This window comes from Triticum aestivum, chromosome 3B, assembly GCF_018294505.1.
Source record: "Triticum aestivum cultivar Chinese Spring chromosome 3B, IWGSC CS RefSeq v2.1, whole genome shotgun sequence".
Taxonomy (NCBI): domain Eukaryota; kingdom Viridiplantae; phylum Streptophyta; class Magnoliopsida; order Poales; family Poaceae; genus Triticum; species Triticum aestivum.
The window spans coordinates 530,740,197-530,745,941 of NC_057801.1; positions in this window are offsets into that span (position 1 = coordinate 530,740,197).

Below are 5,745 nucleotides of genomic sequence, written 5' to 3' on the forward strand. Positions count from 1 at the left end.
CTTTCTGTGATGTCGCCCCGATGTCCGACTGTGGCATTTCTTTTAAAGCCCTTTCTGTGATGTCTCCCCGACGTCTGACTGTGGCATTTCTTTTAAAGCCTTTTCTGTGATGTCGCCCCGATGTCCGACTGTGGCATTTCTTTTAAAGCCCTTTCTGTGATGTCGCCCCGACGTCCGACTGTGGTATTTCTTTTGAAGCCCTTTAAGTGGTGTCGCTATGACGCCCGACTGTGGCATCATTTCCTTATATTTATTTGTTCACCTTTCGAGGCGTCGCTTCAGACACCCGATCGGTATTCATTTATGTTTGGTTGGGATTTCAGGCGGACTACCACCGTTTCCCTTTTACTTACCTTGTTATGCTAATTTTTGAATGTACATTGGTGAATTATTCATGACGCATTCATGCATGCATTTGTTATATCTTACGTCCGAACTGTCTTGCGAGTACTTCCAAAGTACTCACTGGCTTGTTGATTTCGCCAGATGCTGACGAAGGCGAACTCATGGATGAAGAGTTTGATAGCGAGTCCGACACCTAGAGGAGTCCCAGTCAGTCTCGTGCGACCCTGGATTTGGTCACTGTTTTATATCCGCTTCCGCTACCAAATAAATTCATCGAGCCTCACCTCGACGCTCGATGAGATGATAGACTTAGAGTCTTGTATTTCTCTCCCCGCTGTGTTCCTCCACCACCGCCCTATCCTCGAGTCAGTAGTATGCCTCCACACCACTGTGTCATGTCCGCCATTATGCATAATTATTGGCGTGCTTGTAATAATTTGGTTGAGCAACCGTAGTTCGACCCTGTAATATATTTTATGCTACTGGCTTATTGTATCAAGAATTTGTCTACTAGTGAGGAGGATTTCTCTCATACTGGACTCAAAAGATTGGTTTCTCAATAAATATTTTTATTGGAAAACCGGTCGTGACAGCCCTCCAGCCACCGCGTCAAGCCATTTGAACACCGGGTCGGCGCCGCCTCCACGCGGCAGTGGGCTCCCCCGGGTCAGTCGAAGCCGTCGGTCGGGCTGGCCTTCAGCTCAGAGGACCACACCTCCAACTCGGCTTGCTCGGGTGCGCTCCCCATGCTCTGCACGCCTACCGTCTGCCAGGTTGCTATCACCAGGACTCTCATCGACGGCGGCGCGGGCCTCAGCGTGCTCTCAGTTGAGGCCTTCAACCTCCTCTGCATACCCCGGGAATGGCTGCAACCTAGCCGGCCCTTCTCAGGCGTCGGAGGCGGGTCGTCCAGCTCCTTGGGACAGATCCGGCTCCCGGTAACCTTCGGCACCTACGACAATTTCCGCACAGAGATGGTCAATTTCGACATCGCCCCCATCGGCCTCCCCTACAATGCCATCCTCGGCTATCCAGCACTGGCCCAATTCATGGCCGCAACTCACCCGGCTTACATCCTTATGAAGATGCCCGGGAGTAACGGCACCCTCACCGTGCCCGGTGACAACGGAGATGCGCTGCGGGTGCTCAAGCTCGCCCTCAAGACGGTGGCGGCAGCACGGCCCGCCGGCGCAGACACCCCCAAGCCCAAGGGGGCTGCACCAAACAAGAAGAAACAGTTGTTCACCCAAGACAAGGCAGAGACCAAGAAGATACCTGTCGACGAGGATGGGTCCACTAACGCCACTTTCACCATAGGCGCCAACCTCGAGCCCAAGCAGGAGGAAGCCCTGGTCAAGTTCCTGCGCACAAACAAGAAGGTGTTCGCCTGGGAGCCTGATCAGTTGGCATGGATCCCACGGGGCATAATCGAGCACCACCTCAACGTGTGCCCCAACGTGCGCCCTGTGAAGCAGAAGGCGAGGCGGCAGTCCACCGGAAAGCAAGCCTTCATCGTCCAGGAGACCCGCAAGCTGGAGGCCGCGGGGGTTATTCGCGAGGTCCGATATCCAGACTGGTTGGCCAACCCTATGGTTGTGCCAAAGAAGGGAGGGAAGGAGCACATGTGTGTCGACTTCACCAACCTCAACTAAGCATGCCCGCAAGAACCGTTCCCGCTCCCTCACATTGATCAGATCGTCGATTCCACCGCTGAGTGTGACCTGTTATGCTTCTTGGATGCTTTCTCCGGGTATCACCAGATCAAGATGGTGGTGGAAGACGTGGATAAGACGGCCTTCTTGACCCCGTGTGGAGTGTACTGATATACATGCATGCCGTTCGGACTGCGCAACGCGGGAGCAACCTTTCAGCGGCTCGTGCACATCACCTTGGGCCCGCAACTCGGGAAGAATGTGGAGGCTTACGTCGACGACATTGTAGTGAAGTCTCGCGAGGCCAAGACCCTGATACAAGACCTGGAGGAAACCTTCGCAAGCCTCAGCGCAGTAAGCCTATGGCTCAACCCGGAGAAGTGTGTGTTTGGAGTCCCCTCGCGCAAGCTCTTGGGCTTCCTCGTGTCCCACCGAAGTATTGATGCCAATCCAGAAAAGGTCAAGGCAGTCGAGGATATGAGCCCACCAAGACCCTCAGGGAAATGTAGAAGCTCATGGGGCGCGTGACTACGCTGGGGCGCTTCATCTCCAGGTTAGAAGAGCGAGCGTTGCCTTTCTTCCAGCTGATGAAGAAAAAGGGTCCCTTTGAGTGGACTGAAGAGGCCGACAGGGCGTTCCAAGATCTCAAGAGATACCTAACCAGTCCTCCGGTGATGGTTGCCCCACGCCCTCGGGAGCCCTTGGTAATCTACCTCGTCGCCACTCCTTACTCCTCCAACACGGCTCTGGTGGCAGTTAGGGAGGAGCGTCGGACCAAGGCCACGGAAGCCACCCGTGTCAAGGCAAAGCGGGAACAGGGAGGTCTCACAGCGATCGCTACCACAGCTGAGGAGGGTCAACCACTGCAGGGGAGCACGCCGGGGACGGAGGAGGCCCCTCCCCCAGACAACCAGCTTCCGGAGGCCCCATAGCCTCAGCAGGCGCCACGGCCTCCGGAGGACGCCGCCAGCGCCGACGCTCCAAGCCTCGTCGAGCACCCGGTGTACTTCGTTAACACGGTTTTACGGGATGTGAGGGCACGGTACCCCATGCCACAGAAGCTCCTCCTCGCGCTACTGGTAGCCTCGCGCAAGCTGCGACACTACTTCCAGGGCCACCCGATCAGGATCATCTCAGCATACCCCTTGGAAAGGGTGCTCAGGAGCCCTAACTCGGCCGGAAGGGTCGCTGAGTGGAACATTGAACTACAAGCGTTTCAGCTCGAATTTAGCACAACCAGGGTCATCAAGGGAGCCGCGTTAGCAGATTTCGTGGCCGAATGGACGGAGGCACCGGACCTCAAGACCGGCGAGGATCGATCCCTCTCCCCGAGAAGCGAGGCGCCAGAAGGCTGGGTCATGTACTTCGATGGAGCGTTCTCCAGGCATGGCACAGGGGCCGGGGCGGTGCTCATATCTTCCACTCAGGACAAGCTTTACTACGCCGTGCAGCTCTGTTTCCAGTGGGGTGAAAAGGTCTCCAATAATATAGCGGAGTACGAAGGACTGATAGCGGGCTTGAAGGCCACCGCTGCCCTAGGGGTGAAGCCCTTACTATCAAGGGCGATTCGCAGCTCCTCGTCGATTTCTCCAACAAGGTATACGAGCCGAGAGATGAGCACATGGAAGCATACCTTGCAGAAGTCCGCAGGATGGAGAAGCAGTTCTGGGGGTTGGAACTACAACATGTACCCCGTGGCACTAATCAAGAGCCCGACGACATTGCCAAACGAGCCTCCAGGCGGTTGCCCCAGGAGCCGGGCGTCTTCGAGGAGCGGCTCTTCAAGCCCTCGGCCCTACCATCGTTGTCAAACACGGCACAGCCTCGGGTGGAGCTTCCCCAGCCACCTGCCTCGGGAGCCCCAGCCTGCGGCCCGGCCTCAGGGGCACGCCTGCTCCTGATGATGGAGCCTCAGGAGGGGAGCTGGATCACGGAGCTCTGTAGCTACTTAACACAAGGGACCCTGCCGGAGAAGGAGGAGGAAGCAGAGCGTGTGGCGCGGCAAGCTACAGCGTACTGCATCAGGTATGGAGAGCTCTACCGGAAACGACCAAATGATGTGTCCCTGCGCTGCATCACCAGAGAGCAAGGGAAGGAGCTGCTGGCAGATATACACGATGGAGATTGCGGGCATCATTCGTCGTCACGGACCCTCGTCGGCAAGGCGTTCCGCAGCGGTTTCTATTGGCCTACTGCGCTCAATGATGCTGTCGAGCTAGTGAAGGCTTGCGAGGCTTGCCAATTCCATGCCAAGCAGATCCATCAGCCGGCCGGAGGTCTGCAAACCATACCCCTCATGTGGCCGTTCGCAGTCTGGGGGCTGGATATCCTGGGCCCGTTTCCTCGGGCGCTAGGGGGCTACCGCTGGTTCCGCAGTTAAGTTCATCAAAGGCATCGTGAGCCGGTTCGGGGTACCGAACCGCATCATCACCGACAATGGTTTGCAGTTCACCAGTAACCTCTTCAAAACATATTGTGCTAACCTTGGAATGCAGATATGCTACGCTTCGGTGGCGCACCCCCGAAGCAACGGCCAGGCTGAGCGGGCCAACGCAGAAGTCCTGAGGGGCCTCAAGACCAAAACATTCAAGAAGAAGCTGGAGGCCTGCGGCAGAGGTTGGTACGAGGAGCTTTAGTCCGTGTTGTGGTCCATCCACACAACCGCGACCAAGCCGACTGGGGAGACCCCCTTCTTCCTGGTCTATGGAGCCGAAGTAGTCCTCCCTCCCGAGGTCAGGCATCATTCCGCACGGGTCCTGGAGTTTGATGAGACGCAGTGGGACGCCATGCGGGGGATGGACCTCGTGCTGGGGGAGGAGCATCGTCGAGAAGCCACGCTGCGAGCGGCAAGGTACCAACAAGCACTGCGGCGGTACCACTGCCGCAACATCCGCCCCAAAACTCTTGAGGTAGGGGACCTCATGCTCCAGCGGGTTCTCTCCAGGGAGGGACTTGTCACATCCCTAGCTGCTGGTAGTGCTCTAGGCTAGCTCATGTGTGCATCATGTTTAAATTCTGAAATTTGAACTAAGGGAAATTGGAAGCCTCAAAACCCTAAATAAAAGAGGGGCAAGAAACCCTAAAATTGCAATCAGTAAATCCAAAATGCCCTAGAAATAGCTCTGACAATTTTGGCAAGAGTTATAAATCAAACCAAAATTTTGGGACATTTCTAAGGAATTATTGGGCTCTGATTTTTAAATCAATATTTTATTTGAATTTGGAGTTATATTCATAATATATAATGAATATATTTTCAAATGACCTGAGATATTTTTGTATATGTGGAGAAGTCCATTAAGTTACTTAAAAATATCCAGGGGAGTTTTGGCACTGTTTTCAAATTCTGTTTGAATTAAAATTCAGTGCCAATTAAATAAACAGAACAGAAATAGGAAAAAACAGAGAGAGGGAGAGAAACCTTACCTGGCGCTCACCTGGTAGCCCACCAGGCCCACCTGGCCAGCCCAGCCCATCTCCACCCCCCCTGTCGTCTTCCTCCCTGCCAGGAGGACGGACACCGCACGCACGCGCGCACGCGGAGGCCTCCACCTCCTGCTTCGCCGTGGCAGCCTCCCCGACTCCCTCGCGACGCCACGGAGACGCCCTCGACCCCCTCGACCGCCTCTCTCTCTCTGGACCCCTCCTCCTCCTCTGCTCTCCCTCCCTCTCGTCACCGAACGCACCTGAGAGCGCCGCTCGCCGTAGCCATGACCACGGCCACCCCCTCTCCTCTCCGACGTGCTCC